Source organism: Puma concolor, chromosome D2 (genome assembly GCF_028749965.1).
Source record: "Puma concolor isolate L17-30 chromosome D2, mPumCon1.1.hap2, whole genome shotgun sequence".
Classification (NCBI taxonomy): domain Eukaryota; kingdom Metazoa; phylum Chordata; class Mammalia; order Carnivora; family Felidae; genus Puma; species Puma concolor.
In genome coordinates, this window is record NC_141677.1 from 19,949,224 (window position 1) to 19,973,737 (window position 24,514).

The 24,514-nt window shown below is 54.8% G+C and overlaps 2 protein-coding genes, 1 long non-coding RNA gene and 1 pseudogene across 4 annotated transcripts in view; 2 read left to right on the plus strand and 2 right to left on the minus strand.

Annotated features, from left to right (window-relative positions):
- Positions 1 to 24,514, plus strand: part of LOC147575923 (liprin-alpha-1-like) — a 547,540-nt gene that overhangs the window by 183,964 nt on the left and 339,062 nt on the right. The window lies entirely within an intron of this gene.
- LOC147575926 (liprin-alpha-1-like) overlaps positions 1 to 24,514 on the minus strand; it is a 360,673-nt gene that overhangs the window by 16,307 nt on the left and 319,852 nt on the right. The window lies entirely within an intron of this gene.
- Positions 4,190 to 4,308, minus strand: LOC147575927 (5S ribosomal RNA; annotated as a pseudogene).
- Positions 5,525 to 7,830, plus strand: LOC147575928 (uncharacterized). 2 transcript variants are annotated; one of them, XR_015241611.1, is made up of 3 exons: positions 5,525 to 5,651; positions 6,047 to 6,095; positions 7,232 to 7,830. It is a non-coding gene; the product is annotated as an uncharacterized LOC147575928 (long non-coding RNA). The 2 variants fall into 2 exon arrangements; XR_015241610.1 differs by lacking the exon at positions 5,525 to 5,651 and adding an exon at positions 5,716 to 5,937.

Genomic DNA, 24,514 nt, shown 5'->3' on the forward strand with positions numbered 1-24,514 from the left:
TGCAGTGGCATTTGGCCGGCTGCCGGGAGTGGGGAGCGTGCCCCTTTGAAGTGTCCTGGGATATGCGGGCACGGGGGGCGAGGCGGGGTTGGGCCGGGCCAGGAGTGGCTGACTCACTCGCCCAGGAGGGGCTGAGGGAGTATTGACTGGGGTGTGTTTGGCCCCATCAGCGGTGCTCCCTGGGGAGACAGGGACACAGACAGGGAGGGGGGAGGGGCGGCGGGTGCCAAAGGAGAGGTGAAGGTGGCCAAAGGTAAAGGCAAAGGCGTAGAGCACCCGTTACTCCCAGACCGTCTCCCATCCAGTGCTAACAAGGCCTGACCCTGCTTAGCTTCCCAGAGAAGACTGGGTCGGGAGCGTTCTGGCTGTTATGGCCCAAGAGGCCAGCGGCTGCCGCTGGGTGCTTCAAGACCCTGCTCCACGCGTCCCAAGCCAAGCGGGTGCCGCGCTTCACCCACGCACGCGCCTGAATGCCTGCCTGCCTGCCTGCCAGCCTGCCAGCCTGCGAGCGTGCCTGCCTGCCAGCCTGCCTGCTTTCCTGCCGCCGCCCTCCGCCGCGGCCCCCGGCCCTGGGCGGGTGACAGAGGCTTGGCAAGAGAACCCTGGCAACGCGCCGTGGCGCAATCCCTGGCTTTCTGTAACCCCGGGACTCTTGCAGGTGGCTCCCGGTTTGGCCCCAGGCCCGCCTCTGCTTCCATCCCGCAGCGCACCGCACCGCACCGCACCTCGCAGCCCTGCACCACACCAAGTTGGGCTGCTCACTGGGAAGAGGGCGGAAGCGAGCGTGGGGCATCAGGACGCTCGTGCCTTCGAGGCCCGCCCCGCCAGGTTCTCAGCGCTTCCTAGCCAGCAGTAGGGCGAGCGCAGCCAGCCACCAGGCCGTTCCCTCCCGTCTGACCCACCTGGTGCAAACCCACCCAGAGCCCCCAGCGCCCCCAGACAGCATCATCAGCCCGAGTCCGCTGCCCTAGCTGGGCCTCTTAAAATGCCAGGGGCCCTGTGGATGAGGGCTCGAGGGAGGGAAGAGATCCAGGACGCAGGGAGCCCAGGCCTTGGGGAAGTTGGAGGCTGGGGTTGTGTTGCCCTCCCGCCTACCCAAACGCCCGCTCCTGGGTTCTTGTATCCACCTACCCGGCGCCCATCCTCCACCCCCCAGGCGCCAGCCTCCGATTCCTCCCACACCACCCTCCCTCCTTCCGGGTGCGGGTTTGGGTGGTGTGTCTGGAAAGGTGCACAGCTGGACTGTCGCTTCCAGTCCCTGCAGTGGGATTTGGCCTGGTGCGGGGAGTGGGGAAAGGGGAGCGGGCCCCTTGTGACGTGGGGTGGGGTGTGTAAGGCAGGCCAGGCCGCTGGGCTGAACTGGGAGGGGCTGAGGGAGCCCTGGCTGCGTTGAGTTTGGCCCCAGGAGCGCCTCTCCCTGGTCAGGAAGGGAGAGGGGGTGGGCTGGCGCCAATGAAGAGGTCAAGGAGGTCAAAGGCAAAAGGGAAAAGCCTCCAGTTACACGCATTCCCAGATGGTCTCCCATCCTAGTACTAACCAGGCCCGACCCTGCATAGCTTCCGACCCAAGAGGAGATCCGGCGTGTTCAGGTTCGTTTGTCCCCAAACGCTACCCGCTGCCGCTGTGCGCCGAAAGAGGCTGGTCCTCGCCTCCCAGGCCCAGCGCGTGCCCCCTTCACCGTGCACATGCCTGCCAGCCTGCCTGCCTTCTTGACTACCTGCCTCCCGCTGCCGTCCTCTGCCGTCCTCCGAGGGGAGGGCCCCGGGTCGGTGGCGAGGGCCGCGCAACAGGCCCCTGGCACCCCGGAGTGCCGCAAGCCCTGGCGCTCTCTGATCCCGGTACTCTTGCGGGCTGCTCCGGCTTGCTCCCACGCCAACCAGCCCCTCCATCCCACAGGTCACCGCACCGCATGGCACCGCACTTCGCAGCATCTCTGCACACCACCCCTCACCACACCACACCACACCACACCACACCACACCACACCCCACCCCACCAAAGCACACCAAAGAAAAGCACACCACACCAAGTCCAGCCGCTCACTGCAAAATGGGTGGGAGCGAGCAGCAGCATCCGCCAGGCCAGGCCTTAGGGGCCCCCCGGATTCTCAGCACCCCCTCCCCACCCTCGGGCAGCCCCCCACCTGGCCATTCCCTCCCTTCTGCGCCACCTGGCTCAAACGCAAACCTGAGACCCCAGAGGCCCCAGGCAACATCACCACACAACGCCCGCTCCCCTAGCTGGGTCTTGTGAATCGCCAGGGGCTCAGGGGTTGAGGGCTCTGAGGGAGGGAAGAGGCCCAGGACCCAGGCAGCCCAGGCCTGTGGCATAGTCGGAGTGTGGTGTCTCTGTGTCCCTCCCGCCCCTTCTTTGTCCTCGCATCCACGCACCCCAGCCCCCACCCTCCAGCCCCCAGCCCCCAGCCCCCAGGCCCAGCCCCCAGATCCCGGATCCCGAACCGGTCCGGCCTGCCCTCAGTGCGGCTGTAGGCGGTGTGTCAGGGAAGGTGCAAAGCTGGGGTGTGGCTTCAAGCCCAAGCAGTTGGATTTGGCCAGGTGCGGGGATCGGGGAAGGTGCCCCTTGTGAAATGCCGTGGGGGGTGCGGGCCCCTGGGGAGGTGGGGAGGGTCAGGGAGGAGCCAGGCTCTGCCAGGCCGCTCTGCTGGCCCGGGAGGGGCTGAGGGAGCAGTGGCTGGGGTGTGTTTGGCCCCAGGAGCCCCGCTCCCTGGGGAGTAAAGGACACGGGGGGGGGGGAGGCAGATGGGTGCCAGAAGAGAGGTTAAGGAAGCCAAAAGCAAAAGGCAAAAGCCTACAGCACCAGGTGTTCCCAGGCGGTCTCCCATCCAAGTTCTAACCAGGCCCGACCCTGCTTAGCTGCGGAGAGAAGACCGGGTGGGGCGCATTCAGGCTGCTATGGCCGAAGACGCCAGCGGCTGCCGCTGAGCGCTCCAAGAGAAAGCTCCACGCGTCCCAAGCCCAGCGGGTGCCGCGCTTCTCCCATGCACGCGCCGGCCTGACTACCTGCCTGCCTGCTAGCCTGCCTGCCAGCCTGCCTGCCGCCGCCTCAGCCGCAGCCGCCACAGCCCCCGCTTCAGCCACAGCCGCCGCCTCAGCCGCAGCCGACACACCCGCCGCTTCAGCCTCAGCCGCCGCCGCCGCCGCCTCATCCGCAGCCGCAGTCGCCGCCGCCGCCCCGCCGCCGCAGCCGCCGCCCTCCGCCGCGGGTGGCGGAGGCTGCGCCAGAGGACCCTGGCAAGGCTCTGTGGCACAAGCCCCGGTGTTCTCTAACCCCGGGACTCTTGCCGGCTGCTCCTGGCTTGGCCCCACGCCCGCCTCCGCTTCCATCCCGCAGCGCACCGCACCACACCTCGCAGCCCCGCACCACACCACGATGGGCTGCTCAGTGGGAAGAGGGTGGAAGTGAGCGTGGGGCATCAGGCCGCTCGGGCCTTCGGGGCCCGCCCCGCCTGGTTCTCAGAGCCTCCTCCCCAGCCCTAGGGCGGGCGCAGCCAGCCACGGGGCCGTTCCCTCCCGTCTGCCCCACCTGGTGCAAACCCACCCCGGAGCCCCCAGCGCCCCCAGAGACCATCACCAGCCCGAGTACGCTGCCCTAGCTTGGCCTCGTGAAATGCCACGGGCCCTGGGGATGAGGGCTCGAGGGAGCGAAGAGGTCCAGGACCCAGGGAGCCCAGGCCTGTGATGGAGTCCGAGTCTGGGGTCTCGCTGCCCCTCCCGCCCGCCCGACCGCCCGCCCGCTCCTGGGTTCTTGTATCCACCCACCCAGCCCCCACCCTCCAGCCCCCAGGCGCCAGCTTCCGGTCCCGCCCACACCGCACCCGCCACCCTCCGTGCGGGTGCGGGTTTGGGTGGTGTGTCAGGAAAGGTGCAAAGCTGCGCTGTGGCTTCCAGTCGGTGCAGTGGGATTTGGCTGAGGCGGGGAGCGGGGAGCGTGCCCCTTGTGAAGTGCGGTGGGGTGTGCGGGGGGGGGGGGGGGGGGCCTGGGGGGGTGGGGCGGAGCGGAGCCAGGCCCTGCCAGGCCGCTCAGCTGGCCCTGGAGGGGCTGAGGTAGCAGTGGCTGGGGTGTGTTTGGCCCCAGGAGCCGTGCTCCCTGGGGAGACAGGGACACAGGGAGGGAGGGGGGGGCGGCGGGCGCCAAAGGAGAGGTCAAGGAGGCCAAGGCAAAAGGCAAAAGCCTACAGCACCCGGTGTTCCCAGGCGGTCTCCCATCCAAGTTCTAAGCAGGCCCGACCCTGCTTAGCTTCCGAGAGGAGACGGGGTCGGGCGCGTTCAGGCTGGTATGGCCAAAGACGCCAGGGGCTGCCGCTGTGCACTTCAAGAGCCTGCTCCACGCGTCCCAAGCCCAGAGGGTGCCGCGCTGCACCCATGCACCTGCTTGCCTGCCTGCCTGCCTGCCTGCCTGCCTGTCTGCCAGCCCCCCACCTGGCCATTCCCTCCCTTCTGCCCCAACTGGCTCAAACGCCAACCGGAGCCCCAGCGTCCCCAGACAACATCACCAGACAAAGCCCGCTCACCTAGCTGGGTCTTGTGAATTGCCAGGGATTCAGGGGTGGAGGGCTCCGAGGGAGGGAAGAGGCCCAGCACCCAGACAGCCCAGGCCTGTGGCGTAGACGGAGTGTGGTGTCTCTGTGTCCCTCCTGCCCCATTTTTGTCCTCGCGTCTACGCACCCCAGCCCCCACCCTCCAACCCAGGCCCCAGCCCCCACGCTCCAGCGGCCATCCCCAGGACCCCGCACCCCGGACCCCCAACTCCAGAAACCGGTCCCGCGTGCACTGTGCACTCCGTGCGGGTGTAGGTGGTGTGTCAGGGAAGGTGCAAAGCTGGGGTGTGTTTTCAGGCCCGTGCAGTGGGATTTGGCCTGGTGCGGGGAGTGGGGAAAGGGGAGCGGGCCCCTTGTGACGTGGGGTGGGGTGTGTAAGGCAGGCCAGGCCGCTGGGCTGAACTGGGAGGGGCTGAGGGAGCCCTGGCTGCGTTGAGTTTGGCCCCAGGAGCGCCTCTCCCTGGTCAGGAAGGGAGGGGGGGTGGGCTGGCGCCAATGAAGAGGTCAAGGAGGTCAAAGGCAAAAGGGAAAAGCCTCCAGTTACACGCATTCCCAGATGGTCTCCCATCCTAGTACTAACCAGGCCCGACCCTGCATAGCTTCCGACCCAAGAGGAGATCCGGCGTGTTCAGGTTCGTTTGTCCCCAAACGCTACCCGCTGCCGCTATGCGCCGAAAGAGGCTGGTCCTAGCCTCCCAGGCCCAGCGCGTGCCCCCTTTACCGTGCACATGCCTGGTGTTTCAGGGAAGGTGCAAAGTTGGCACAGAGCCTGACGCGGGGTGCCAACTCACAGAGCCACAGCGGGTGAGCCACCCAGGTGCCCCGAGGATGCTACTTTTCTGTTTGTTTGGAACATGAGGTTTTTGCCTGCTTTTTGTGTCTGGAGTGTGTTAATGTGTCGTACCCTGATTCTTTCCCTGTTTTCTCTCTGAAATACCTACTGTAGGCCATGGCCCAGAAGGAAGACATGCAAGAGAGGATCACTACCCTTGAGAAGAACTGCCTCAGGGCACAACACGAAGCCACCTCTCTGTACGACCTCAAGGAGAATCTTGAAAACGAGATCGCAAAGAAGGACTCTCTGCATCGACAGGTCGTTGGTTTCGTTGAACTTCATTCCACTTTCATTAATTACAAGTCAAGTTAAGGACCAAGTGTCAATGTCAGGGTTTTAGGATCTTAGAATCTTGTGTTGACCAGCGGGCTTACTTCAACGTCCAGGGTTTAATTCTTTCAAATTTTATGGAAGCATGTTATGGGGCTCCCCTCCTTGATTCCTTCTTTGTCTTGTCTTACATGCACGTTACTCTGTTGCCTGTTAGCACTGTTTCCAAAGGAGCAGGGAGTGGCTGGGAATGTGTAGGCAGCTGGCCATTTTGGTTAGTACCTGAGATCGGGGGGAATGGCAGGTGCAGAAGCACAGTCTGGCGTGAGGATGTGAGACCCTGTGTTTTGGGAAGCAGCACGTCTCTTCCTTGGTTGTCTCAGGTCATCCAGCATTGAACAGGAAAACCACATCCAGCTTCTTGGAAACAGAGTGAGTTTGCCTGGTGTGTTTGTCAAATGCGCCAGTCGACCCAAAATGATAAACAAAGTGAAATACTAGGAAGCCATTAAAATGACATGGAGGAATGCTGTTTGAGAGCACGTACCATGTTCCAAATCATGAGTGTAAAGGGCAGATGGTGAAATACTATGTGTACAGCATGTGATTTATTTTGGAGGGTTTGAAAGCATGATACGTGGTCTGTATATACACACAGAGCTATATGCACACAGAAGATGGAAGGAGTCTGTGGGAACAAACGTTAACCTTGGAAAAACCTCACCTTGTACATGATTTTTAAAATGACTTTATATATTTTTAATGCTTATTTATTTTTGAGAAAGGGAGCCAGAGTGAGAGAGAGAGAGACGGAGAGAGAGTAAGCATGAGCAGTGGAGGGCCAGAGAGGGAGAGAGGGAGACACAGAATCCAAAGCAGGCTCCAGGCTCTGAGCTGTCAGCACAGAGCACGAGGCGGGGTTGACCCCATGAGCTATGAGATCATGACCTGAGCCGAAGGTGGACGCTTAACTGACTGAGCCACCTCGGCTTCCCTAAAAGTCCTTTAACAAAAAATCTCGTGTCTAAGTTTTCCACGTTGAAGTTTTCCACGTTTTTGGTCAAGAGGGAGAGTGTTTTTGTTGAATAATGGTACACTTCCAAAAGGAACTCAACTGGCATCAGGCATGCTCTCAGAAGCTCTGTGCTGGCTGATGTGCCCACCTCAGAATGTCTTATGTAGCGAGCCCTCGGACCCCAGTATAAATATGTTTATGAAGGGTTAGGACCGAACCCTTCTCTCCTTAACTGGTCAGGAAGAGCGAGCAAGCTCCTCCAGAAGATGGGTTTTCTTTAATGTGTGGGAACTTTGTCTTTGGAAAGACTTCTTTGAAGATAGTGAAGAAGAGCAAAGAGTTTGGCAAGACATGTTTTGCGTAGCGAACGGAGGACCAAGGCAGTGGGTGACTCCTCGCAGAAAGGAAAGGTTTACTCTGAAGCACCTACCAAACTGTTGGCTTCAGTCAGAACTAACAGTAGATCTCTGCATTTAGATTTTGTTTCACTTTATTAAAAATGGAAACGGAGAGAAGACTTGCTACACTTTGATGCTTTGCCTTCATTTCCTAGACTGCGGATCAAAACCGCCAGTTGCAAGAGCGCCTGGAGGTGGCGGAGCGGAAGCTGCAGCAGACCCCGAGGAAGGCCAAGTCGCTGCCCGAGGTGGAAGCCGAGCCGGCCCAGAGGGTGGCCACCCTCTGCAAGGTGGGGCCCCCGTTTCCTTCTGGGTCCCATGGTGGGAATGTCAACTTCATGGCGGTCCGTTCTTGTATCTCATTTCTCACCGGTAACGTCGGCGTGCCAAAGTCCGCGAACCAGCTGAGATCTGTTTTCGGTGCTACTTTGTCTGAGATTGGAATGCTTTTCAAACGGCAGGCATCATCCCCAGTTTTGTTCCCTCCGGTTTTGTCCGACGTGTGCTCTTTGCCATTGGCTGCATCTAAGACTCACTGCTTTTCAGAGTTAAGTCAGCGACTCAAAGCTCAAGATAGTAGCCTTGGGTAAGAGAAGGACAGGGGTGCCTGGCCGGCTCAGTCAGTGGAGCTTGGGACTCTTGATCTCAGGGTCATGAGTCTGACCTCCCCGTTGGGTGTAGAGCTTACCGAAGGAAAAAAAAAAAACCAAAAAGCATAGAATTTTTCCGAAAAATGAGAAAATCCTATCCTCTTTTAAACACAATTGTTTTTCTTTAAAAAATTCTTAAACGTTCATTTATTTTAGACAGAGAGAGCGAGCCTGGGCACATACATGAGCAGGGGAGGGGCAGAAAGAAGGAGATAGAATGCCAAGTAGGCTCCATGCTATCAGCACAGAGCCTGACACAGGGCTCGAACGCACAAACCTTGAGTTCATGACCTGAGCTGAAGCCAAGAGTCAGAACCCGACTGACTGAGCCACCCAGACACCCCTGTAAGAAATAAATCTTTAAGGAATTCACTCGGAGTTTCCACAAATAGAGTCGAGGAACGTGCCAGATACAGTCCCTGCCCTCCCAGCTCTCACATCCCTCACCACCCACAGAGGAAGGCAGCAGTTGAAAAGGTAGTTTCCAGACATGATGTGGTCTAAACTAAACAAAGAGACTAACCAACATGTGTCAGGCACAATTGACCAGCTCCTTTCTGAATCTGATGACGGCTTTCAGCGTCATCTAAAAGAGAGAATGGCTGCTGCAGAAGATAAGGTAGGACATGAGAGACAGCGGCTGAGTGCCCCGGTCCTCACAGAGGAGACGCTCACGTTGTGATCCTGAGGAGCAGCGTGGAGCAGAGGCTAACAGCCACTGCAGAAAGTAGAAATGATTCTTTCACGCGGAACAACTGCAGGCCTACGTTAAGTTCCCAGTGTCGTGTCCCCGCCCGACGTATGCGTGCGGGAAGGTGCGTCTCACTGTCTAGAAGAGGAGTATGGTCTGGGCCTTTACTAACTGAGACTAACTGAGACGTAAGGAGTAAGCTAGCTTCATGCTAATCAAAGATGGGCACAGAAACAGCCATAGGCAGTATATAACTAAGGGGAGGGGCCGTGTGCCGATAACCCTTTGTTGATAGGACCCGGCGGTGGCTGGATGTGGTCGGCAGGCCCTCGTTTGCCACCCCTGTGCTGGAACCTTCAGCCTGGTTCTTGTCTGGGGAGCTAATTTCTACCTCTTTTGTCCAGACGGACCGGTAGGAGTGCGCAGTTCTGTCAAGCATTTAACCAGCTGAAAACAGAGTATCTCCTGTTCCATCTCCTGCCTTCCCTCTTTTCATCTGGGTTGGAAAGAGTCTAAGCCTGGACTCTTACACCATCATAACGGACACACTTGAGGTGTAACGGGAGGGAAGCAGTATCATAGGATCTCTGTGAGAGAAGCTCTGGTGGGGACAGTTGGATGCGGACCCGATACTACCGGTTCTGATTACACCTGTGTCCCTGTAGATGAGCCCAGAATCTTCCCTAAGATTGTCACTTGGAGACACCAGTGAGCAATGCTAATTTCACGACACACTTGTTTTGGGTAAAACCCATTATGAGGTGCGTTATTATACCCCACGTGAGGTTCTACCTTGATCACTGGGGCCAGCCTTTCGGTAGAAGGTTGTATGTGAGATTGGAAGTATATGTACGAAACTTAGGTCAGGTTTCCCAAGTGACTGAGGCATCACAGACCCTAAAAGCTAGTACAAACCAGTGTACCTGCTGCAAGTAAACGTAGGAACTTGTCATACTTACAGTCAGACAGTGATCCGTGAAGAAATTGTACATGGACAAAGGATGAGTAAAGGCTGTTACTGCAGTTTCACAGACAGCATTTCACTCTGTGGTCATGTGACCCTGTTCGTTGGTATGGCCATCCACTCCATACCTTGTCTGTGGTGCTGTGTTATTGTAAAAAGAAACGTCGGCATGGTGTAGCATGTGGAACGTTTGAAAGAATCAACACTAAAGGACTGTGTGTACCTTTCTCAGAAGTCTCTGTTAGGAGAAGTTGGCAATCTGAAAAAACAGAAGAAATGCAACGTGAGAAGGTATTTCCATCTCTCACTCATTCAGTGATCGGTTGAGACTGGAAAGGAGCAGGTGACCTCTGGGGCTCACACTTCCTCCAAGGCGAGCCACCACTGTGCTTTCGAGCGGCCCCACGCTCGCAAGTCTGAATGGCAGGTATGTGGTAGAGTTGGAGCCGAGCAGCCTATTGGGTTCAGATTTCTGAGTCCCTTCGGGGGTTCGCTCAAAAGCTAAAATGTTCGTGTAAACCTTTCTTTGAGTTGCAGCGTTGCCCAGCAGGAAGTTAACAGGTGACACGGGTGTCATCCCAAGGATTCTGATGGCTGCATTTGAAATGGTCAAACAGACGGGTGATGTTAGTTTTCACGTAGCCCGATGCAGGCAACATGTTACTGTATCATGTAAATAGTGTAGACATGAAGGAGCTACTCTACAATGTTTTTCCACATTCAGTCCTTGCAACCCACGGGGCGTCTCACAGTTCCATCCCCTGTGGTCGGGACCAGCCCCATTTTGGGCGCTCAGTTAGCCACCTGCGGCGGTGTCTGCGGCCTGGGACGGCACTGCCTAGGGGGTAGTTGTGTGACCGAAGCTCCTCGTCGGTCTTGCTCCCTGGTGCTGCGTGTGCAGACGTGAGGCTGGGCTGCAGAGGGTCCACGAAGGAGCACGTGCCTATTGCACAGAAGGGCTATTCCCCCACCACCCAGAAAGTCCTGCTCCTCTCTACATAATTAGGAAGAAGTCCTAGTGGCTCAGTGTTTCTCCTCTGTAACCTTGCTATGCCTGAGAGCTAACTGTTCAGTAGGGTTTAGGACGTTCACTTGGTGATCCGGGTGTTTACTGGAGGACTCTTGGAGAGAATGGTCTTGGGGTTTGTAACTGCTGAATTTACCCAGCGTGGTTATGATGGTCAGCATTTCAGCACACTTGATGCAAGTAGTGTTTTCCATTTTTTCTTGAATTCTAATGAACCTACAGTGTGGTATCAGTTTCAAGTAGACAGCATACCGTTTCAACAATTGCACACGTGACTCTGTGCTCGTCACCATCACTGTGGTCACCGTGTGTCACCATACAGAGTCCTTAGGGTATCACGGACCGTATTCCCTGTACTGTGCTTTTCATCCCCGAGACGGCCTTATTTGATACCTGGATGCTGATGCCTCCTAATCACCATCATCTGTTTTGCCAACCACCCCTACTCTCCTCTCCTCTGGCCACTACCAGTTTGTGCTCTGAGTTGAACGGACTCTTGATGCAAAGACTAGTTAACCTTGCTTGCAGTGAGTGTCGTTGTCATTTGCTGCTTTGCAGGATCACCTTCTACGGAAAATGGAAGCACTGAGGGCCATATTAAAGCGGGTAAGACTGAGAGGCTCTTCGCTTCACCACAGGTATGACATTTCCCGCTTCACAGATCTGTTTGAGACGCGGCTGGGGGCGGCTTCCCTCTGTCACCAGTATGACCTGAACCAGCTCATGGTTCCCAAGTAGAACCGTGGGTGTGCTATGGTATGACCCGCACCGGATCAGAGTTACACACAATTATCCTGAGTGTGTTGTAGTCTGACGCGATCCATTTTCCAGGTACCAGCTAACTGATGATGGGGCGGGGCTGCGGGGGACACTGCCCTTCACCGTGCCTAACATGAACCACCTCACAAACACATACGTTAGCACCTGCTGTGTATCTTCCAGAGGAATCCTTTGGCTGAATGGGCAGAGGGACTGGATGTAGCTCAGGGAGCCGGTAGCTTAGTAGGTGGCAAGAAGGAGAAGTAAAACCTCATTCCAGAGGTTAGGTTTGGAATCTCAGGAGACCGGGAGGCATGACAGAGCTCACAGCCATGGGAGGAGGAGTGGAAGTTAGGGAAAGTTCTGTTCGTGTTTGGGTGGGTTTATTTGCAGCCTCCCTCCCCCGAGTGTGGCAGTGATGGTGTGGGGCTAGGAGGGGTCCGGCGTGCCAGGTTCGGCCCAGCATCCCTGGAAGCTATGGTCCCTTCCTCAACGCCAGTGGGGTCACCATGGGAGTGGACACATGGCCATGGTTGTGAAGGTCACCTTGACATCGGTGGGGTTAGCGCAGTGCTCGCAGTTTCTTATATTTTTGAAAAGACTGGAGAATGACAGGTAATCGCCGCAACTCTGTTGGGACGTTGGTGAGTCGCCTGTGAGGGAGTGGGTCAGCCGGCTTGTGAGCTGCGTCCTGCAGACAGTAAATGTCAGGAAGTTATTCAAAGGTTTGCTTGCTTCTTTGTAGGAAATATGTACCATGTGAGAGTCATTCTGGTGTGACAGTGCCTCGAGGAGCTGACTGGGCCCCCTTAGGTGCAGGAAGCAGGCTCCTGCTCCAAAGGCAGGCCCACTCAGGCCTCACTGGGGTCTGTGCGGCTGCCGACGGGGGCTCTCGGGAGAGTCGAGGGTGTGCTGTGGCTGTCCGTGTTGAGCCTGCTTGTAGGAGAGAGAAGTCAGGGCAGGTAGAGTCCCAAGCGGCCCTCCCTGTCCACGGAAGTACTGGTGGCACAGCGAATGTGTGTCCGGAGAGAGAAGCACACAGGAAGATCCGGGCACAGAGCAGCCTCTTGGTTGGCTGACGGAGATCCTCGCCAGCAAGACACCAGTGTGCTGAGTGTCACCATTCCAGGGCTTGAAGACGGGTATGTGTGAGGAGGCCAAGGGAGCAAACAGTGGATGCGGTGCAGGCCACTCGAGTGCATGTTGGAGTTCTCAAGGGAAGGGGCTGTGCAGGCCCCTGGAGGGTGGCACCCTGGGGCAGTTGCCATAAGAGGGACGTCCACGCCCGTCACCCGCCTGAGGTGTGCTGGCCAAGGGGAAGGATAGGATCGCAGTGCTCCCGTGGTTGCGGAGGCATTGGCTGCGGTCACAGGTGGCCTTGTGGTCAGAAGACCCCGGGCAGGAGACTGGCTGAGGAACAGGGTCTGTTTGGAGCTGTCTCACAAAGTCCACTCTCGTGTGGTGGCAGAAGAGAGGCTAGTGGGAGCTGTGTCGCCGTGAGCGGCCGGGGGCCGTGGGGACGAGACTGAGAAGGCGGCAGGCAGGCTGGACAGCTGAGCCCTCCTGGCACGACCTCACAGCCACGTCTTCTGTTTGTGTCCTCCTCTAGCAAGATGACATGGTCTGGGTTGCAGAGGAAAAGAAAGGTGACGGACCAACTTCCACACGCAGGCGGGGCAGATGGGAGAGAGCTCTGGGATAGGACTGGATGCAGGGTGGTGGGGTCGGGAGCCAGGGAGCCTGAGATAGGGTGTCAGAGTCAGGGGACACACGCGAACCTCGGAGGAGCCACGAACCATGCCAGGTCCCATGCGGGGTGGCGTGTGGCTCTCCCCGATTGGCGATGTGTCGTTGCCCCACAGCGGTGAAGCTAGACCACCTGAGCTCAGGTGAGCAGTTGTTCTGGGAATGGGGGGACCAGAGGAGGGGAAGATGGTTGTGGCCAGCGGGCAGTCCCGACTTGGCTGTCTTAGAAGCAATCAGTACGCTGAGGCAGCACGTGTCAATGACGTTTCTTGAAAGGCCGCAGAGAAGAGCTTGAAGCACCACAGAGGAGACGCCCTGTCGTGGTGGCTCTGTCTCCAGGCCACAAGGGTTGACGCCAGGGGCCCCCTCTTTAGCTGATGTGAATCAGATGGGCGTGTTCTGTCTCCCGAGACCATAAGGATTTGTGAAATGGAAGGCAGCCTCTCTTCTTTTCCAGAGAGCATGGAGCCCCTGGAATTCCGTGCAGGGTTCAAGTGTGGAGGGTGAGCCCGTGGCTGAGGCCGGGCACGTGGGCTGGCGGGTGCTCCTTCACAGCTGCTGACCGCTTCGTGCCCAGAGCCTTTGTTGAGGGGAGTAGCTGACAGCCTAATTAAGTGATTCCACCCTAGGGGCTCGGGGCTCCATGGAACTTTTCTGGAGACTTCTGTGGCCAAGGGGGACATTTGTCTGTTAGTCTAACTGCACAGAGGCCAGAGACGCTTTTGCCTTGGAAACACCGGGCGCATTGCCACCTCCTTTGTACGGGAGCTGCGAGGTGTGGTTCCCGAGGATCCTGCTGCGACTGCCCCTGGGGCGCCCGATAGTGGCTGGTGGAGGAAAACCTGGGGTCACCTGGCATCACAGCAAGGGCCTTGGCACACGTGGGCCGATGGCAGGTGAAGGCCAGAGGGACGTATAGGAGTGCTTACTGTCAGTTGGGCAGGAGGTGGTGCAGACACGCAGGATGACAGCTTGACCGGGGGCAGGCACTGCTCCACCTCGGGGACGTCTGGGCCGCGGGGATGCGTTGCACCTGCTGGGCCTGGGAGACCCTGTCTCCATAGGGCCCGGCTAGCGGGCTTGCACTTGGGCCAAGGGCAAGGATGCCTTTCTTGGAGACCTTTCTCTGTGACCTCATTTTCCCAATTGACGGGACGGGGCCTTGAGCCGGGGAAGAACTCAGTGGGGTCTGTGATACACTGGAGAGCAAGCAAGGCATGTGGCCACTCTTCAGTGCCCCTAATGCCTACGAGGTCTGGAGCGGGGTGCCTCGCATCCACAGTGGGCCCACAGGGCCCCTTCCCGCTAGAGGCTCTTTCCCCTTCAGTCCCCGGACTTGTCCGTTGGTTTCTCTTTCCATCTGCCTCAATCTAGTCTCCTTCTCAGAACTCATAATAAGGATCATGACTGGCACACTCAGTTGTACTTCAGTTGAAATTCCGTTATGTCTGTTACTGCTCACAATTCCGTAGGAAACCTCAGGCTTTTGGTTCCCTGGGAATGCAAATTTGTAGAAACTGTTTACAGTGGTCTGATTTGAATGTCCCTATGTTTGAGTGTATAAAAGTGTTTTATAATAACTTGGATAATTGCCACCTGGCCGTGTGCAATTTGATACTGAAAGTAGACCTTTTGCTCCTGGAACCGTGCTGGGAAAATTCTGTCCCTTAGATGTTGCTGATGTGTTTTCTTCCACATCCTTATACTTTCTGTAATGAAAACACTAAGATTCGTGGTAATGCCTTCTGGTTCTCCCACCCCACTGCTCCCCGAAATGTGTATTTTGGCAAGTTGAGAGCTAACAAAAAGTGTGGGTTGGCTGCTTTCTGCGTGGAGCCTGCTTTGGGTCGTCTTCCTCCTTTCTCTCTGCCCCTTTCTCCTCATACACACTCATTCTCTCTCTCTCTCTCTCTCTCTCTCTCTCTCTCTCTCTCAAATTCTAAAAACAGGGGCGACTGGGTGGCTCAGTCAGTGAAGCATCTGAGTCTTGGTTTCAGCACAGGTCATGTTCTCACACTTGGTGAATGTGAGCCTTGCATTGGGCGCAGAGCTGACAGCGGGGAGTTTGCTTAGGATTCTCTCTCCCCCGAACTCTCTGCCCCTGCTCCACTCTTGCTGTTTCTGTCTCTTTCAAAAATGAAAAAAAAATCAATAAAAAATAAATAAACAAACCAATTAGCTATTGAGGAACCAATAGTTTCACAGAGATGAGGAGTTTGGTTTCTTTCATTTTTGCTATTTGACACCGATAGTCTTCAGAAATATTTTTGACATCATAACACACTGGCTGCAGCCTGGGAATAGAGCCTGTAAGTTGTGTTTTGGGGGTAGCCGGATATCTCACTGCAATCCAGGGCCCTGTGCTCTGGGGGAATGTTTCAGTTATTTATTTGAAAAGACACAAAACGTTGCATTCTCCTTCTACAAAAGCAGGACTGATTTCCTCCCACACCACTACTTAAGACTGTCGTCATTGCCCTAAGAACGAACACATGCTTGTGAGGAGAACAGGGCAAGGGCAAGGGCGCTGTGGGACTGTCCCGGCGTGTGGCACTGTCTGCAGCTCAAAGACTATTTGGAAAACGAAAAGGTAGTATCTTCTATGGCAGGAAGGCGATTTCACATAGACAGTGGAGCAGGCCCAGGCAGCCCAGGACTCTGCTGACTTGTGCCCGGTCAGGCTCCTGGCACAAGTGTGGCCCTGTCTCCCTTTACCCTCTGGGGCTGCCTTCTGGGCAGGGGGCCCGATGGCTGTCAGGAATGTGGGTAAATACCTGTAAACAAAATTGCAGAGCGAGGTCATTTTAAAGGGCTGGTAACTTTAGTATCCACTTTTGTTTTTTAATTTCCAATCAGTCTTGATTTCTGGATGATGGCAAAACTTTAGGAAGGCACCTTCTTGGAGAAAACAATGTAGACCAAAGGACATTTGTGACTTAGCTGCTGGGTCAGCAGAGACTCTCCCTGCAAACTTCTGGGTCACTTCCTCTCTGTCCTCTATGCAGCCAAAGAAGATGCAGCTGGTCGTCGGTCCGTGACATGCTGACCTGCCCCTGCCCCTCGGCGACGGCACCACGGGAGGCTCTTTGACTGGAATGTGAACAATGGTGGAGAATGGCCGACTTCATATGTAACAAGGCTGTGGCCCGCTCAGCCTTCAATGATCTAAGATGACTCCTAACTTCTGCTTATCTGCTTGAATATTAGTGTGCTCTTCCACCTACAACAACTAGGCATCGTGGGTGTCCTCAGTGCGTGGGTTCAATCAGAGCCTAGTCCTGGGGGCCTGGGCAGCTTGCCTGGAGTGACCCGCAGAACCTGGGAGCTGAGGCCGTGGCAAGCCTGGGCAGGGGGGACCTGGGCACGTCCTCCCCCCACCCCTGCCCCACGCCCACCCTGAGCTCCCTGGCACCCGAACTCTCAGAAGACCAATCAGGAAGCACTGGGCTCCCACCGCGGGGCAGGGTGCTGGGTGTGCACCCAGGAGGAAGGCGCAAGACCCTGGAAATTATGTAGTGCAACTCTAATAAAGGTCTTACTGTTCTTACGGAAATCAACGTTTTACATTTCTTTTTTGAACAAGTTTCAAGAGTGGACCTCATTCTCCATTTGTAGATTTTCCTTAAGTGTTTTATGTTTATTTATTATTGAGAGACAGAGAGACAGAGCATGAGCATGGGAGGGGCAGAGACAGGAGAAGACACAGATTCCGAAGCGGCCCTCACAAGGCCACCTCAGGAGGCTCTGGCACAAGGTCCCTCATAGCTCAGGCGACTCTGGGATGGTTCCTTCCCTCCCCGCCACAGAGAGCTTATGGCCATTGGGTCAAGGGATGGACGCCCTGACCCGTGGGCCTTGTGTGGAGGGCACAGCTGACAATCGCTGGGATTTCCTCTTCCTGTACTGTCTCTGCCGCCAGGGCCCATCGTTTACTACTGTGAAGGATACATAGTTTCTTTCTGTGGAGTAAGACTTCCCTTCTCCTTTCTGTCAGGGCATAGTTAGGTCATTCTGTGTCTTCCTGTTCAGAACCTTTGCTGGCTGATCTTTAGTTTCTGCACTTCCTAGTCCTTAGTGTGAAGTGTGAGGTTTGGAACAACAAAGTGCTTCCCTGCGTTTTACATCTAAGATTCTGTTTTTTCCCCACCAAAGCTGGGCAAGCCTTCGGCATCTGAGAGTTTCTGGAAACAGACCAATTCCCCACAGGTACATTAGGTTTATTAAAACTCGATTTGGTGAATCCAATTATGCTTAAAACAGAAATGTCAGTTGAGAAACAGACCAAGCACCGAGCAGATGTCCAAGGGGTGTGGCCTCTCTGAGAACACGCGCTAGCCATCCTTGGCTGTGCTCGCCCCATACTGAATGTTCCGGGGCTTGCAGGCCTTTCCACAGACCCGCCAGGTCCCACCGAATACCCTTGACTCTCCTACCGCTTCACACTCCTCCTTGAGGCCACTCTACCCTCCTCACTGCTGCCCTTAAGGTCCTTTCTTGTGTGTCACGTCGAGTGTTCTGAATGTAATTGTGACTTCGCACTTTCCTCCTCGCCTTTTGCTGGCCGAGTCCTGCCACCTCCCAGGTGGGTGGTCCGCGGTACCGGGAGGGGTCTGTCCCCATGGCTCCTGCACAGGGGCAGCAGGCGCATGCCCAGGAGGGGTTGTTGCCTCCTTCCTGATGATGTGGCTTCACTTGATGGTGTTTCTCAACATCTCTGACGTTCTGCTTTCTCTTACCCCCCTGTCGCTTGAGTCCTCGGTGGGAAGAAGTGGCGTGGATTCTGCTGATTCTCCTCCTTGTCTTCCTGTGCCACCTTTCCCAGTCCTGACCTGAGGCCAGCGCTGTGTCCACACCACCCGGTGCGTGGGCAGATTTCAGCGGGAGCAGGGAGGCTCCATCCTGCCCGGCTTCGGTGCTTGCTGGCCCCCGTGCCCTGTCCCTTCTCGGTGTATCTTACCTGACTCCTCTTTTTAAGAACATTCATCCGTGTACTCCCCAGCCCCCTCCCCAGGGAGTCCAGGGTGGTCTCCAGGTCCTCCACGTAGCTGCACTCACAAAGACTGCTTTTCCAAATAAAGTCACATGCACAGGTTGCAGAGATTTGGACATAGACGGGACCACCTCCCCAGTCCACCTGTTTCTGGAGAAGGCCTGCTCTGCCCGGTCCTACCCCGGAGGCATCAGGGTGGGGAGGACGGGCCCAACCCTCCCACGGGGAAGAGGACTCTAGGGTCACACGACAGGCCCTAGACTGTCCAGGCAGAAAGTGGAAGATGGAAAATAGTCAAGAGGACCTCTGGCGTGCATCAGGATTACTGCCGGTTGATCTTCTCACTCGAGTGTGCTGGGCCTCTCCTAGCCACGAGCGTGCATGTGCCTGGTGGGGGTGAGTGTTCTCTGCTTTGGTAGAAGGCACTTTCAGGGACCCCTGAGACAGGAACCACTCTGGAAAGGCACTAGGACGTGCAGGGGAGACAGCGATGCAAGAGGAAACCATCCTGCCCACACGTGAGAGGAAGCAGCATCAGGCCTGGATGCCAGGATGCCAGCCAGGCTGGGCTGTGGTGAGGGCCAGGTGCAGGGAGGCCTGTGTCCCACTGTGCCGCCTCCAAGGCCTCCGTCCGCTGTGAGCCATGGCCATGGGGGCCGCCCACAGGGTTTCGGGGCACACACACCAGAGCACATCCAGCAGTTAGAGGGTGGGTCAGCCTCTCCTGCGCAAATGGTGGCTGCCGTCCCACTTGCTTGGATTGTTTTCAGTGCGTCCGGCCAGCCATCCTTAGAGGAGGCGAACAGAACCTTTCTCCACTGGTGCTGAGGGGAGGCCCACAGCCTAGCCTCCGTGCTTCAGGGCCATGGCTCTGGTTTTCAGGCCAGGATGCTCTCGGAAAATTAAGTAAAAGCTATTTGTAAACATTTTCAGGAGAATAATAATGTCAGTTAATTTAAAATTTTTTAATTAGGGTAGCCTGGGTGGCTCAGTTGGTTGAGCGTCTGACTCTTGACCTCGGCTCAGGTCACGATCTCATGGTTTGTGGGTTTGAGGCCCGCGTCGAGCCCTGGGCTGGCAGCACAGACCCTGCTTGGGATTCTCTCTCTCCCCTCCCCCACTCACGCATGTGCTCTGTCTCAAAATAAGGTTATAAAAATAAAGTTACAAAAATAAAAAAATGTTTCACTCGTAATTAAAGCAGTGAGTAAGGCATTGTCATATTGCAAAAATAGAGGGCTAAAATTGTCTTAGTCTCCAACATCTTATTTTCTTTTTTATTTACGTTAATTTTTAAACTTTAAAAATGATATCTTTTGAGAGAGAGGGAGAGGGGAGGAGGGTCAGAGAGAGGGAGAGAGAGTCCCAAGCAGGCCCTCCAATGTCAGCACAAACCTGATGTGGGAACTTTTTCACCAACAGAGAGATCATGATCTGAGCTGAAATCAAGAGTCAGGTGCTTAATTGACTGAGCCACCCAGGTACCCCGAATTTCGGTTTATTTTTAAAGATGTTAAGTAACTTCTGCACAGACCCACGACCCAGGTATCAAGAGTTGTATACTCCCCTGACTGTGGCAGCTGAGTGACCCTGGTTTTTGTTTCTTTTAAATTTTTTAATGGTTATTTATTGTTGAGAGGGAGAGAGAGACACACACAGAGTGCAACTGGGGGAGGGGAAGAGAGTCAGGGAGACACAGAATCCGAAAAAGGCTCCATGCTCTGAGCTGTCACCAAACAGCCCGACCTAGGGCTTGAACTCATGAATCGTGAGATCATGACCTGAGTCGAAGTTGGACACTCAGCCAAGTGAGCCACCGAGGTGCCCCTGTTTTTCATGTTTTGCTCAAAGTGCCACCACACACATTATTTCAAGGAAAACTGTGGCTGAATTGCCCCCACCCTGGTTCTTACTCCCCTCCCTTCCCCATGCTATACTATTCGGATCATTTTGTCCCGTTACTTACCTGCTAACTCATGTGTGCTCAGTGTGAGCCCTGGCACATCCACTTCAGATTTACCCAGTGGCATCTAGGTAATAAAGCGCTATGTATCGCTCAGCCACGTGGATTGCAAGGAGGACAACAGAAAGGGCTCACGGTGCCACCTTATGCCCCGGGATTTACAGGTGAATTCACCCACCCTCTGGGAATTCGACACCTTGGGTTAGGTCAGGGTATGCATCAATGATTAAGTGACCATGTGGGTTGATACTGGTGGAAGATGGGTGAAGGATTCATGAGGGTTTACTGTACATCTTCCTTTGGCATTTGTGCAGAAGTTTCTAGAATAGAAAACGTTAGTAGCTGTTTAGGGATCCCCTCCATGCGATAGATGGTCTCAGCCTGGAACGACAGCTCCCTGGCCCTCACTTTGGAACGTAAGGTAGCCCGGGTTCAAACTTTGAGCTGCACCGGCAGCAGAGACACGTCTCCCATCACAAATCAGCGTGCAAGTCCTACACGTCACGATTCCATCTTGACCTTGCTTTCACATTTTGATTCGAGTAACATCAGGATGCTTCCTACAAGTGGTGACATCTTAGACCTGCTGAAACGTGGCCTATAATGACATCAAAGTCATGATGGGAGGTAGTTGCTTGTCTCCAACTCCCTTTGAGAGGTAGAGTCTAAGGCTTCCCCTTGAGCCTGGGCCGTCCTCGGTGACATGCTTGACCAAATGGATGTGTAGATGGGATGCTCGGGGAACCTGTGGTTCTTGAGTGTGACAGAGTTGCTCACAGATGTAAGCGGTGCGTGCTTGGCACTGGCTGGTTTCTAGGGGAAGAGAGGACATGAGTTCTCTACTCTGTAATTCGTAACAATGCAGTGCCTGTCGAGGTTGGTGTATCATTTGTGGGAGTCGGTGGCTTGATGAATTGGTGTCTTGGTCTCTCTGCAGTCGCAGTGACCGTTCATGAGAAGTGCAGCTGGCTTCTCCCTTGCTCCCTGAGTCACCCTGCTCTAATCCAGACAGCAGTCCCTGTGCTGTGCTTGTCTCTCAGCTGCATCACGGTCCCTTCAGAGAGGTTTCCTTGGGTTATTTATATATTTTTTCATGTCTATTTATTTTTGAGAGAGGGAGATAGGATGTGAGAAGGGGAGGAGCAGAGAGAGAGGGAGACACAGAATCAGAAGCAGGCTTCAGGCTCCCAGCTTACAGCCCAGAGGTGGACGCAGGGCTCGAACCCACAAACCTCGAGATCATGACCTGAGTCGAAAGTTGGATGCTTAATCTGGTTAGTCATGCAGGTGGTGTGTGTGGGGGTGGGGTGGGGTGGGTGGGTGTGTGTGGATGTGTGTGTTTGCGTGTGTATGTGTTTAACTCACAGTAATAGATTTTTTTGACTTGTAGCAAAGTCCTCATTTACAAGGAATAAACACAGGAGGCCATGAGAAGATGTATGCTGGCAGGTTGCAGTAATGATTTCTGTTGGCACGAAGAGAAAACTTTATGCAGCTATAAATCTTTGGAACCTTGTCATTTTCTGTATTTTCCCAATGTGTCTGAAAACCGGTTGAGCTATTTGGTTAGTCAAATGCACTTCCTCCTTCCCTCCTTCAGATTTCTTCACAAAGCCGTGTGAAGTGTGGGAGGATGTCCTGGAGTCCTGAAAAGGTCTGCACGCCTGACGACTTGCCCTGGCGGCAGACGTCCTCCTGACGTTTTTACTCTTCATCGTGTTACCCACGGATCCCTCCAGATGCCTGGGATTTCCTCAGTGGATCGCTGGGTTTCAGAGAGAGACCTGTGAGCAGCCTCTCACCTTCCGCCAGGAAGAGAGGTCTGTGCCTTATCAAAATGAATGAAATCTCGCCATTTGCAGTTACATGCATGGAACTGGAGGATATTACGCTAAGTGAAATTAGTCAGTCAGAGAAAGACAAAATTCATATGACTTCACTCATATGAGGACTTTAAGAGACAGAAGGGATGAACATATGGGAAGGGAAACAGAAATAATATAAAAACAGGGAAGGGGACAAAACCGAAGAGACTCATAAATATGGAGAACAAACTGAGGGTTACTGGAGGGGTTGTGAGAGGGGGGATGGGCTAAATGGGTAAGGGGCACTAAAGAATCTACTTCTGAAATCATTGTTGCACTATATGCTAACCAATTTGGAGCTAAATTATAAAAAAAAAAAAAAAAAAAAAAAAAAAACAGAAAATTAAAACAAAAAAGAAAAGTCTGTGCCTTGTCACCATGGTATTCCTTCCCCTCGGACCACAGCGGTGAGTCCCTGGGCAAGGATGGGGTGGGGATTCTCCCTTTGGGTGTGCGGAGATCAGGTCAGGATAGAAATTTTTTCTGGGAGGATATTTTGTTGTTTATAAGGTAAAGTCAAGAGGGCGCCCGGCTGGCTCTGTTGGAACAGCATGTGACTCTTGATCTCGGGGTCACAGGGTCGTGAGATTGAGCCCCACGTTAGGTGTAGAGATTACCTATCAATCAATCAGTCAATCAATCAATCAATCAATCAATATAAACGAATAACATTAAAAAATCCAGCTCAGTTTCCAGTGTTGCCTGTGGTTTTCAAAGAGAACTCAGGAGCTGGGGAGCAGGAGCATATGGACCGTGGGCACGGCTGCCAGGCAGGATGTGAGGAATCAGGCACAGGTGCTCACCCTGCCCTCTGATGAAGCTGGCTTCCAGAAGGACCAGGAATGGTGTGGCCTTGCCTAGTTTTCCTGATGAGTCTAGAACAACAGGCAAAGCTCTCTTTCACCTTCACCTTCCGGGAGATTTAGCCTCACCGGCCCTCCCCAGAGACCCTGTCCTTTCGTGTGACAGTTTCCCCTGGTCCGAACTGCAGGCAGCTGAAGTCGTGCATGCAGTTGGGTGGCCTCTTTCCAGCTCGGGGCCATGGGGCACACTTGGCTGGAGAGGCAGAGACTGTGTACAAATCACACAACTTTCGTTCTGCCATTGTTTCGTTTGTGAATGGGCGCCCCGGCGAGACACTGCCTGGTTTCCCCTCCCAGGACTGAGATTTGAGTCTGATGTTTAAAACTGCGTCCACAGTAGATTGCATCTGGGAAATTCGTGCCAGGCTTAGGATACCTAGAGAGAGGGGAGCGAGATTTGAGGTGGCCTTGAAGGGACAGTGTGGATCCTGCCTTACCTGCTAGCAAACTGTTGCCCTTTCAGGGCACAGTGACAGGGGTCGCATCTGGGCACTTGAGAGCTGTGCCCTGATTTGCCCCTCGCTGCCATCCCGGATTTGGACTTGAGACCCAGTAGAGCTGGAGGGGGTGGGTCCACACAGGCTTTTGTTCTGGCTGAATTCAAGCCACAGGAGCACCCCAGTGTGGCAACCCAAAAAGCACCCACTGGGTGTCCCCAGTTTAGACACATGGGTGGAGTTTCCCCTTGATCGACTTAAAATGGTGTTTCATTTGCTTCCTGGCCCAGGTGAAATTTTACTAGTACTGGTGTGGAAAACGAGTCGGGTCTCATACATAGTTTTCTCTTGAAACCTGTAAAAGTTCGAGTTTACATTTGCGGGTGGGAAAAGTCTTGTCCTGTTCAGGTGTGAGTCTGCTGCCCTTGGTCTCGGTGCCAGATGGACCCTTCTAGCACTGATGTGCCGGAGGTGGAGGGGACAGCACATCCTCTGAGATTCCCAGTAGGAGAAAAGTCCACATTGTACCAGCCAGATATTTCCCCCGCGAGGTGTGAAGCAGCCCTCCAAGAAATCACTTGAAAAAAATGGACACAATTGTCAGAGCCTGAGTTAGGGATGTCACTATTACCCTTCCAGGAAGTACTTGAAATCGAAATGATTCCTGTTGTTTCTTTGAAGTGAGAAAGTCCACGGAACCTAGGAATCGCTCACGTTGTTGGGCTCCTTCCTGTTTGGACAACACTGTTGTCATGACTTAGTGAAGGCATGTTTTCTTTCTTACTTGCTTGCTTTCTTGCTTTCTTTTCTTTATTGATGCTTATTAATGAGAGAGAGAGAGAAAGAGAGAGAGAGAGAGAGCTGCAACGGGGGAGGGGCAGGGAGCGAGGGAGACAGAGGATCCAAAGTGGGTTCTGCACTGACAGCACAGACCCAATGTGGGGCTGGGACTCACGAGCGGCAATATAATGACCTCAGCCAAAGTCAGACGCTTAACAGACTGAGGCCCCCAGGTGCCCCTGGAAGGGTGTATTCTTAATGGATGACTTAAATGCATGGGTGACTTTTTGTTTTCCAGAACATTTTCTCAATTGAATTGAAGCCGGGATGTTTCTGATGGTCTGAGATGCCCTTTGAGAGCAGTGCTAGAAATCCCACATGATGTTTCTTTTGTGTCTGATGTAGTCATTCCTGCACGGGGCTGTGGGTGGGCATTTGGTGGCCCGGCTGCCCAGCCCCCCCAAGCTGAGAGCTGTCACACTGTGGCCAGAGAGCTTGTTGGGTGGCCTCTGAGAACCGTTCTCCCAGGCGTCCCTGACCCCGGGCCCTGCTCTTTCACATGTGGAATCTTAGGAAGGCCACACCATGTCCATTCCCCAGGATGAGGGGGTGCTGATGAGACCCACGGGAGACTGACCCAATTTGTGGTATGAGTCACCAGTGTCCTTCTGTCTCCCTTTTCCCAAAGGTGATTTTCCTCTTG